The sequence below is a fragment of the Kogia breviceps genome, chromosome 6 (genome assembly GCF_026419965.1).
Source record: "Kogia breviceps isolate mKogBre1 chromosome 6, mKogBre1 haplotype 1, whole genome shotgun sequence".
NCBI lineage: Eukaryota > Metazoa > Chordata > Mammalia > Artiodactyla > Physeteridae > Kogia > Kogia breviceps.
In genome coordinates this window covers 62,197,402-62,209,792 of record NC_081315.1, presented here as the reverse complement: position 1 = coordinate 62,209,792, position 12,391 = coordinate 62,197,402, and the positions used below count along the sequence as shown (strand labels likewise).

The following is a 12,391-nucleotide window of genomic DNA, read 5'->3' as shown; positions in this document are numbered from 1 at the left end:
GTCCTTCTTGTCATACAAAGACCATGATCTTTGGAGTCAGGCCCACCTGGATCCAAATCTTGGCTCTGTCATTTATTAGATGTTTGTTCTTAGGCAATTTTTAAAAATTTCCCTCAGTTTTGGTTTCCTCTTCTATGAATATGGACATAATATTAAGTGCCTTATAGGGTTGTTACGCAGATTAAATAAATATATAGAGAAAGCACTTAGCACAGTCCTGGCATGTAGTAAATGCTCAGTAAATGTCTCCCCTCTCCCCACCTTTTAAAAAATTTAATTTAGGTGGCCACAAAGGACTTCTGCTTATACAGAGAAACCCCTGATGCTCCATAATTGCCAATGCTGGATCCTGCAATTGTATCCATTAACTATCAACTTGGCGTCAGGGACCATGGCTTTGAATCCCTAAAACCTACAACAGAACTCAACTAGTGTTAAACAAAATGTGTTTGTTAGTATTAAATCATCAGTATGATAGCCATTGTGACTTTATTAGGTTGTGTCAGGTATTAAAAGTTCCCTCTAGGAACTTAAGATAAGATATTTTCAATGGGTTTCTAAAATTCAGGCAGAAACAGTTATTTGTAATATATTTTGGGACTATTAAAGTTCAAATGGAACTTTCAGGTAAATGGAATAGTATGAGAAAAATCATAGAAATAGGAAAATGAAAAATTTTTTTCCAGAGATAGGCAGTGAACTCAATTGGATTCCTATGTATATAAAAGCATAAATAAGAGGTAAGATTGTTGGGAGATTGGATTGACATATATACACTAATATGTATAAAATAGATAACTAATAAGAACCTGCTATATAGAAAAATAAATAAAATTAAATTTAAAAAGAGGTAAGATTGGAAAGTTTGGTTGAAAACTTTCATGCTTCAGTATAGCAAACCACCGCCAGTTTTAGAGCAAGTGAACAGCTCAAGTTCCTGAGATACCACATATCAGGGCTAGTCTAATCTAGAAGTATACTGTATGTGTATCTGTATGTTTCTTGTTGGGCAGATGTAGGTGTGGCAGTCAAGTAGGTGGTCATTTCTCTAACCTCTGAATGCAGTGGGACTGGAAATGGCAAGGGAAAACAAGGGAAATTTGGGGGGTACAAAAACAAGAGGATATAGCTGCTGACTGGATATAGCAACAAGCCTGGATAAAGAGGCCAAGCTGGCCTTGAGGTCTCAAGCCTGAGTAACTGGGAAAATAAAGGTACCATGATCAGAAGTGAGAGAGTCATAAGGGTGAGCTGTTTCAAGGGATGTGAGAAATGTCCTAATGGAAAAGATGAGTTTGCTAGACCTCTACTTTCTTTTAGTTAGTACCACCACAACCCACCGATAGAAGCAGGTCATCATAAAGCTGAAGCCTTAAAACTTGAGATGAGACCTATCTCTCCTTAACTTAGGTAGCAAAACACCTAACATCCTATGAGCTGATACCTCGGCACAGAGCAAAGGAAAGGGCTTGAAAAGTCTCTCTTGGAGCCAGTAGGCACAGACTGGCTTAGAATAGCCCTAGCCTGAAGCTTATGGGTGTTTCCATAGGATCTATATCTCCGTCTGCTTTATGGACAGTCTGGTTGAGAAAAAAGGATATAATTGGGGGAAAGTAAGTTTCAGGGAGCTACATTGTATATCAAAATATTTCACTCCTTTATTCAATAGACATTGAACACCTACTAAATACCAAGTATTGTGAGTACTGTTGGCATTATAGATTGGGTCTTTGCTCGAGTGCATTTTTTAGCCTAATTATTCTATTAGCATTTGTATTCTAAATCTAATTCTAATAGTAAGCACATACATGGATAAATAAGATAATTTTAGAGAGTGATAATATTCCCCTAAGGTTTTCTTGAAGTGCCTCTTCATTCTTAGAAATGACCTAGAACTTACCTGTCCTGACAATACTCATGACTGACTCCGAATCCTTCAGGGCTGACTTAAGAGGAATCTTCCCTGACCCCTCTAAGCAGAGCCCCACAGCTCTTCTCCATCCCAGGACTGATCATCATCTGTAGTGATTGGTTGTTATTTGTTCCCTTGTTTAATGTCTGTCTTACCCACGTGGACGGTAGCCCCATGATGATAGGAATCTTGTCTCTTTTGTTTTCTTTGGGTTTCCTTTTTTCCAGGGCCTGGCCCATAGAAGCTTCTCAGTAAATATCTATGGAATTAGGGTGAGCAACCATGCCAGTTTGCCAGGAGCTGAGGGTTTGCCCAAGACATAGGGTTTTCTGGGCTGAAACCAGGTTAGTCCCGGGCAAACTGAGATGGTTGGTCACCCTATATGGAATGCATATCCATTGGATAAGAAATTAGTCCCCAGAATTCATCACAGACCTTCCATCACTGAAGCTGAATGTCAAGTCTTATTAAACCAGACCCAGAGCAGAGGTATCATTATGCCATGGGATGTTTAGTTGCAGTTATTACCTCTAATGTAGGCCGAGGCTTAGGGGAACGTGAAAGCAGATCCCTAGGGACTCTTTCAAGCATCATAATCACTATAATAAGACAGACATTGAACTCCAGGGAAAGATAGCCCATAACCGTGACCATAACCAAGTCAGTGGAGTTGGGTGAAGTCCATCACTTCTGGGCCATCTCAAGCCTCTTGGCCGGCTGCTGAGGTATCCAGATGGAACCAGTCTAAAAGCTGACAATTAAAAACAGTCTAAATATGAAGTAGCATTTGCCAGCTAGAAAACACCTCTGAAATTTTATCTCCAATCCCCTCATTTTACAGTTGAGGAAACTAAGAATCTGAGATGTTAACTTCACCAACAGAGAGCCAAGTTCTATAGGATCCTTGTTATTTGCTCCTACACTGACCAGGGTCCCTTTGAAAGAATGGTCACTGCTTTCACTCTACAGGTGAGAAAATGAGTCCCTTCCATTGCTTGCTCTCAACAGGCTGTCCTGTTTTGCATTTTCTTCCTCATTTTGTGTGCTCTGGAACACAAGTTCTGCTAGCCTTTTTGCAAATGACTTATTTCAATATATTGGTTGGTTGTCCCTAAAATAACTGTCTAACAGGTTCAAACATTACCTCTTTGTTGAATCATGGGTTGGTTACTCTGAGATTTAGAGTAAAAAAGTTCACCACTATGTAAATTGCAGAGAAAGAAAGAAAGAGAGAGAGAGAGAGAGAGAGAGAGAGGGAGGGAGGGAGGGATGGGGAGGAAGGGAGGGAGGGAGGAAGAGGAAGGATGAAGGAAGGAAGGGAGCAGGGAGAGGGAAATAAAGAAAAAGAAAAGAAGAGAAAATAAAAGGAAAGAAAGTCTAAAAACTCCAATATAAATTTGTGAAGCCTAATATAGGCATCTAATCAGGCTAGATGTTCCTGGATTTTATGTCACTGTGACATACTTTAAAGTCTTGGTTCTGACAATATATATGGGTTTTTTCCTCACCAATGGAAAGGCACAGTCCAAAATTCACATTCATTTTTATTTTGTTGTATGTTCTGAATCAAAAAATGACAATTGTCTACCATTTAGCCTTAATGCAAGAGCAGGGGCCGGGCTAACCAAAATCGCATCTGTTTAGAAGTATTTTCAAAACAGTATGTCCTAGTTCAACTATTTTGGGTGGAAAAGTACAGCTTGTTAGTATCTTGGAAGTTAGAAAGTTTGTGCTCACAACTGCTTTCCGTAACAGCTGGTGTTTGACTTTTAACTGAGGAAGGCAGGGCATTTCAAAGAGAGTTTGTATGAGTTCTTACTGAAGACAATTGTTTTATTTATCTGGGTAACTTTATCCAGACTAAGACATTTTATTTGAGCTTCCGTTATGAATTTCTTGCTGTGAGAGGTGTCAAATTCATACCTCCACAGAAAAGGCCTTGGTCTTTCTTAGGCTTATTTCCTTACATGCTTTTCCTTCAGAGATAATCTCTTTAAAGTCACAGAGCAACACAGTCTGGCCCAGAAAATTCCTATTTCTTCCAATTCTTTCCAGACTTCACCTCTACAGGCAACAGATGTCTTTCCACCTCATTTACTCATCCAAACACATCTCAAAAGTATACACCCTGACTCTCTCAACAGACCTGTAGTAAATGGACTATTCCACTAATAGGGATATATTTCCATATATTCAACCTCCATTTTCCTTTAGTTCTTTTTTTTAAAAATTAATTTATGTATTTGTTTTTATTTTTGGCTGTGTTGGGTCTTCGTTGCTGTGCGCGGGCTTTCTCTAGTTGCAGGGAGCAGGGGCTACTCTTTGTTGCAGTGCACGGGCTTCTCATTGCAGTGGCTTCTCTTGTTGCGGAGCACGGGCTGTAGGCGCACGGGCTTCAGTAGTTGTGGCTTGCGGGTTCTAGAGCGGAGGCTCAGTAGTTGTGGCTCATGGGCTTAGTTGCTCCGTGGCATGTGGGATCTTCCCGGACCAGGGCTCGAACCCGTGTCCCCTGCATTGGCAGGCGGATTCTTAACCACTGCGACACCAGGGAAGCCCTTTCCTTTAGTTCTTGACCCCTCTTCAGAGATAGCTAATTGGAGATAATTACGTGGGTAATTGTAGATTCCAAAATTATCACTGGTTAATTCCAAGCCCTAGAAATATTAGTCATACACTAATGATGTTAGTCTGTGCAAGATTTGACTTTAAAGCAGGTTTCAGTCAAAAATCAAAGCTCTTTTGTGTGTTTACTCATAATACACATCACAGTCTGAGAGAGTATACACAGCATCACATCAAAAAGCAAGACGAGGCTAATTTCGATAAACTCTGTGGGATGCATAACTTTTTATCTTTTTATCTTTTTTTTTTTTTTTTTTTTTTTGCGGTACGCGGGCCTTTCACCGTTGTGGCCTCTCCCATTGCAGAGCACAGGCTCCGGACGCGCAGGCTCAGCGGCCATGGCTCACGGGTCCAGCCGCTCCGCGGCATGTGGGATCCTCCCGGACCGGGGCACGAACCCGTGTCCCCTGCATCGGCAGGCATACTCTCAACCACTGCACCACCAGGGAAGCCCCTGCATAACATTTTTTAACAAACTTTTCACATATTATACTTTTGCATAATAGGACAAAATCAAATTCTCCGGACTTTTGATGAACAGTCATACTTTATAAATGTGATTAATCAGTGAGCAGGAAAAGGTAAAACAATAACTTTACCAGTATATATTGCCTTAAAATGTAAGCTTTAAATATAGAAGTTTAAGGTTATACAACATAGTTAAATGACAATGTCCAATTTTGACCAGAAAAATCTTTTGGTTTTTTTTTTGGAGAAATTCTCCCCCACACACAAAAAAAGTATTGACACCTGTGTACCCACCACTCACAAATGATAATATTGAACATTTTGTCATGTCTGCTTTATGTCTTTCTTTATGAAAGAAACAAACACTACACATAAAGTTGGAGTCCCCTTTGTCTCCCATCCCCAATCCCACCCCAACCCCTTCCCAGAGACAGACATTCTAATTCGGTGAAATAGTTAAACTATATGATCTGCTCCATTTGTTTTTGTGCAGAAAAATATACTTAGCATTATGTTTTTCCACAGCAATATTTACATATATTGTACCGAAATGCTGATTTTACTATGAAAACAATGATTAACCATGAGTCATAGTGTTTGGACATTTTACAAAATTAAACTTCACAGAATTATCTAGAAATCACAACAATGCTATAATATTTATGAAAGATGATACAGTCTTATGAAAGTCAATTATTTTATTACATTAAACAGAAAATATCTTAGGTATATGTTTTCATGATGACAACAGCAAATACTGTTTTTGATCAACATAATTTCTTGAATATAGTTTATGAAGTCTGATTAATAGTCTAGATTATGGTTACTTTAATGATAAAGCAACCAGGAGTTTACTATTTTACTATCTTGACTATTAAATAAAATAAATGATATTAGAAATATTTAGAGAATTCTAATAAAAGCTATTAGCAACACCTAAAGAATTCTCCTTTATCATTTCATCAAGAAGTATTTAGCAGAGAATATTTGTCATAAATATTTGAAAACAAATTGTACTTCTATAACATCAAAGTAGCTCCATTAATGTCAGCCCTGCCAGAATAATTAGGAAGCAAAATCAGTTTTTGAAGTTTTGGGCTTATCATCCAGGCTTTTTGACTTGTGTAACTTTGCTGTTATCTTGTTGGATGGCCTTAGAGAGATCATTTAATCTCTCTAGGATCCAATTTCCTCACCTCAAAAATGCCTTGGTTGGTGGCATTGGGGTGGGGAAAGATGAAAAGAGATGATGATTAATATTTCTCCCAGCTCTAAAATTTTATTATTCTATTATTCATTTTCTCCCTCCCACTCAGTGTTCTAGGACATAGATTGGTAATTAGTCAAAACTGAGGGGACCTTCTAGCAAAATAATCAGACTTAACATTGAAGGCTATAAGAATTTGAAACAGAAAAACCTTTTCTTAATTCATTATAAGATCAACTCACTCACAAGAAACCAGACAAAAACCGCTAGAAAGAGAAATGAGAACTAGAGAAATATATGTGTATTTACTATTCACTGTAAAGATTTTACAGGATAAAGAATATTTATCCAAAGAAACTCACGTTAAATATAATTGAATTTCCACTCAAAAGAATGATACGTTGTATCAAAATAATATGTTTAAGGTTATGAAATATTTCTTTGTCCGTATAGAAAAAATAAGTCACTATGCATTATATAATCAATGATGATAAGACTGTCTCATAACCTTATGATCAGGCCAAGTACTATTATTTCTCAATATCAATATCCCTCCTGAGTTTATTACAACTAATTACTTTGTAAGAGTAAGTAAAAATTGGCAAATGAGCAAAACAATGATGCTTATAAAGGAAAAATAATAAATTTGCTGTTCAACAGTTCTTGTCTAGTATAAATGAACATATGGTAACTTTGTACATCTTCTTAGGGGAAGGTGAAAACCTACTATATCTGTTGTGGAATTTCCCATGCAGTTGTTACATTCTTTTGTACAACTTTAAGATCTGGTAGACAAAAAGTGACAGTGAAAGAGGTTTACCTAGATGTGTGGAAGAAAATTCCCTGAAGTTATCTTTTCTAGTCAATTCCCTTCTATTTAGTGGTATCTTCTTAGCAAATCTAAATGAATGGCTCTGTAATATTTTTAGTGACGCCAAGAAAGGAAAATATATGCCTCTGTAATGACTGCCATTAGAACTGATTGACCCTCACAGACCCAATATCCTCCCTAAATGAGACAATGATGTGAAAGAACACTGTAAATGATAACAATTGTTAGGAATTATTATAGAGGAGACCATTCCAAGGCTGACCCAGTCATGTGTTTCATCACAAAAATTCCTCCTAAGTGGCAGGGTTCATTTTGTATTTATGAAGGGCCCGGGACTCGGAATCTTGAATATCTAAATTTTCATGTCTGTCGTTCATCATCCTTCTTTCAAGTACCAGGGAAAGGTATGAGTAGAAGTCAATGTCAAACACATACATGCTTTATTACTATGAAATTCCAACATGGCCCCCTCATAAGCTAGGTTGGCCCATGGGCAGAATCCCTTTTACTCAGGCTAGAATGAGGAAGACGGCATGAAACCAAAGCTTGCCAAGCAGCTTCCTTCCCCCTTTCATTCTAGGCTCTCAGATGATGAGGAAAGGGAAGTCAGGGAAAATCAGGCTAAAAAGCAAGGTAATATAAGGGGATTTCTCTAAGGTCTAGAGCCAGGTTGGTCTAAGTGACCTAACACCCCATCATACCATTGCACCCATGTGGGAGAGAGAGTCCAAAGGGACAGGATCCCAAGAAATGGAACCCAGATCCCAAGAAACGAGACCTCTGGCTACAAAATATCTTTGCCTCTACCTAGCCACACCACTACAGTATTTCCTCCTCCTCTGTGAAAAGGGTGGGTCTGGGGGGAGAATCATGTATTTTTTTTTCCTTCCTCTTCCTTTAAATCTATTCTCTGTGCAAAAGCAATTGCTTTTTTCTTTCTTTTACATAAAATAAATACTTTCGTATCTGTGCAGTACTTAGGTATTATGGGGTTTATTTCTTACTTGTTTAAAAAAATAACTGGGTTTGTGTGTTCCAGAGAAGATGTGATTAGTTCAGAGATGCTAAAGGGCAAGTTAACCAGCTACAAAGTTATATTTACATACCTTGCTTAGGAATTGTTCAATGATTTTCTCAAAATTCCATCTGATCATTCTTCACATTTTTGCTTTATGAAATTCTTGTAATCTTTTATTGAAATACACAAGAGGCAATATACATCATACTTATAAAATATGGGTTTGTCTTCCTTGGCTTTGAAAGTGAGAAGTTTGAGGCTGCGGTCTCTTCATTTCCTTCCATTTATAAACTGGGGCTAAGATTCAGTATCCTTGGACTCTTCATCTTCATATTTCAGAGTGACACTAAGAAACTAAATGAAAGAGAATACATGGAAGTGTTTTGGAGAGTTACTTGGCCATTTCACAAGGCCCTTTATGATCCAGAGAGAAGGAATTCAATATGAGAAAAAGCTGCTATTCTACTTGAAGCATCATTCATGTTTTTCTTACCCTGAAGCCTTGATCCATTCCCTTATTTTCCCTCTTTAGTCCTATCTGGTGTTCTGGAGCCTCATTCCTCTTTGATAGGACAATTTTAAAATATTTGAAGGCCGTTATGCTTTATGAGATTTTCATTTAAAGTTCTTGTGTCTTCAACTGCTGAGCTGTGACTCCACAACTACTAAGCCCGTGCACCCTGGAGCCCAAGTTCCGCAGCAGGAGAAGCCACCGCAATGAGAAGCCCGCCCACCGCAATGAGAAGCCCGCCCACTGCAGCGAAGAGCAGCCCCCGCTCGCAACAACTAGAGAAAAGCCCATGCGCAGCAATGAAGACCCAATGCAGCCAATAAATAAATTAAATAAATAAATAAATAAATTTAAAAGTTCACACTGACCTTTTAAAAAAAAGTCCAACAATCTCTTTAAAAAAAAATAAAGTTCTTGTGTCTTAAGAAGATCATAAATCACAAATAATGATATTAAATTTGGGTATGAGACATAATAAACGCTGCTTTGCAATGACAAGAACTGATCTCTGGTTTAAATACATGTATCTACTAGTTTTAACAGCAATGAAAAGACTCTGGTTTAATTTAAATACATGTATCTACTAGTTTTAACAGCAATATCTTGGACATACAAAATGACCAAAAGGGGGCTTCCCTGGTGGCGCAGTGGTTGAGAATCCGCCTGCCGATGCAGGGGACACGGGTTCGTGCCCTGGTCTGGGAGGATGCCGTGGAGCGGCTGGGCCCGTGAGCCGTGGCCGCTGAGCTTGTGCGTCCGGAGCCTGTGCCCCGCAACGGGAGAGGCCACAACAGTGAGGCCCGCATACAAAAAAAAAAAAAATGACCAAAAGGTAGAGGATTTTTTTCAGACATTATTTCAAAAATCTCACAGTAATTAAATCCATTTTGTAGAGTGAGAAGATGGGAACATTGGAATCAGAGAGATATGGGTTTAATTCATGGCTTCTCCACCTGAATGGCCTTGGCAGTTATTTACCTTCCTAAGCCTTATTCCCTTATCTCAGAAATGGAGAAAACAGCACCTATATCTCAGAGTTTTAGTGAGGATGAAAGAACATGTAAGCAAAAACCGTAACACAAATATGGTGAAATACTCAACAGTGAGTAAACGGAGTGAACAGCATCAATATATGTCAACATGGGTGGATGTTCAAAATCAAAAGTTAGAGAGAAAACAGTGAGAAACAGAATGAGACAGATTGCACAAAAACATTAGGTAAGTATATATACATAAAACAATATGCCACTGTTCATGAAAGGCGGATCGAAAAACTCACACTAAATACAGTGTGAAGGAGTAAGTGCCTTTGGGATGGTGAAAAGGATCTTACATGGGAAATGAAAGAAAGTGAAATAAAAGGAAGAACATTGGACATGGATCAGTCATGACAATTGTTCTAATTTTGTGAACCTCAGGTCCAAGAGGAAAGGAGAAGAAAAATAATGTTCAGCACAAAGCTGGCCACATAGCAGAAGCTCAATACAAGTGGCTATTTTTATTACTGGAGTGAGGTCTTACTCAGCAGGGGTTTTTTTGCATCAATTTGACCAGTATTACTAAGCTTACCAAGATTTACAGAGACAAGCGTTGAGCCAATGGAGTCAAAAGACCAGAAAGAAACTATGACAAGTAAAGAATGGACAGAATATATTTTCATGATAGAGAATACTTAATACATACTCCTAACAGCTATTATTTACTGAGTGCTTACCATGTGCTAGGCATTAATTAATTAATTAAGTAATCCAATCAACATGTACTTATTGAATATTTATTGTGTGTGAGACACTGTTCTAGACGCTGGAAATACAGCAGAAAGACAAAAACTACAATAACAACAACAGACCCAGCTCTTCTGGAGCTTATATTCCAGTGAGGAGAGGGAGGGAATGATCAGTAAAATGGACAGACAGTATGTTAAATGGTGGTATAAGGCCTATGGAGGAGACAACACAGCAGGGAAGGGAATGACGAGATGGAATGGGGATCATGAGATTGCAGTTGTTAAGTAGGAAGGTCAGGGAAGGCTTCTCTGAGGGACACTGTTCCAAACTCATTTCGTGTATTATCTCTTTTAATCTTCTTCTGTGAAGAATTTGCTTTTCTAAACCACGACTGCTATTTCTCAGATGAGTAAACGGGGGCTCAGAATCTGTCCGTGCGTTTTCTAAGGTTTGATCGCTGGCTAAGTGATAGAGACAGCGTTAGGGTTTGAGCCACCTAACTCTGGAGCTGTCTCTGTATATATTATCTCTCATACAGGGAGATGGAAGGGGTCCTGGGGGATCGGCCAGAATGGGGAGCAGGAATGTGGTTTGGTAAAGCATCGAATGAACAGTCTCATGGTATCCATGTTAGATTTTTGAGAAATTAAAATAAACATCTTGGGCTTCCCTGGTGGTGCAGTGGTTGAGAGTCCGCCTGCCGATGCAGGGGACACGGGTTCGTGCCCCGGTCCGGGAAGATCCCACATGCCGCGGAGCGGCTGGGCCCGTGAGCCGTGGCCGCTGAGCCTGCGCGTCCGGAGCCTGTGCTCCGCAACGGGAGAGGCCACAGCAGTGAGAGGCCCGCGTACCGCCAAAAAAAAATAATAATAATAAAATAAACATCTTTTGTTTTGGTGGGAAAAAAAACTTCAGAATGTAAAACTGGGCAAAATCTTCTGGGGCTGGTGGGTGTAACCAGAGGTTACAAAGGATATGACAGATATTTCCATTAAGAAATCATGATTTAGTCCAAGTCTTAATTTATTGCTACAGGACCAGGAACCTCAAGATTGTCAATGACTTGCCCAACCTCATATGGCTTGTTTGTTGCACAATCAGGGTGGAAAACTGAGCTTGAAAGACTAGCTAACCAGCACAACCACAACAGCTGGGCGGGGCTGGGCCACCCAAGCCTTGGTGCTTTAGTCTGAACAGCTGGACCCGCCAAGCCTTCTTGGTCTTAGTGCTCCTTCTTCAAACTGCAGAGAAGCTCAGATAGGTGAGAGTAGACAACGGAGTCACAGGAGACCCATTTACAGAAGAGAAGGAGGGAGTATAATTATATAGTATAATTATAGCCCTATAGGATAGGTATGAAGAGTGTTGTTTTACACATGGGAAAACTGAAGCTCAGAAAAGCTACTTTACTCAAGGTCACATGGCAGGCAAGAGAGGCTCCTGATGATTTAAGATTTTGTTCTTTCCTTGCGTCTCTTCCTTTTCCCTTATTTGTTTTCATCGTTTCTTCCCTCCAGACTCTTTTTATTCGTACAAATTTTTATTCGAAAAAAAGTTTTACCGTTTTTCCTGAAATAGTTATCAAGTATCCAGTGATAGAGCATGCGGTTACCATGACAGCACAGCCTTTACTGAGGTCAGACCTCCCCTCTTTGCCTCCAGAAACATATTTCACAGCAGTTTTCCCTTCTTTGTGGAACTTGTAACAACCGCAATTTTACATTTTGTTTGGGTGACCATTTGCTTAACGTTTGTCCACCACTTAACTGTAGGCTTCCTAATGGCAGGGACCAGCCTGGAGTGTGCCCCCAGCGTTTGGCACAAAGCCTAGCACTCAGGCGTTCTGTAAATATTTGCTGAGCGAATGTTCTTATGGTTTCTCTCAGCTCTCTTCTGAAAATTAGACGCACAGTAACCTCTAGCTCATAATTATGTTAATAGATACTGTATAACAAATTGGGTCGGTATTTACAGGTAGCACACAGGTAAACGAACACACACAGGCATATACATGCCTGCACTAACAGCCCCTGGCAGGTGCCCTCGGGGAAACTCACGCCGTCGGAGCGAGCCGAACCAGCGTACTTAAACACG

General features: G+C 39.5%; 1 protein-coding gene across 5 annotated transcripts in view; it reads left to right on the top strand.

Annotated features, from left to right (window-relative positions):
* The window catches only part of RASGEF1B (RasGEF domain family member 1B), a 570,403-nt gene that overhangs the window by 522,876 nt on the left and 35,136 nt on the right, over positions 1 to 12,391 (top strand). The window lies entirely within an intron of this gene.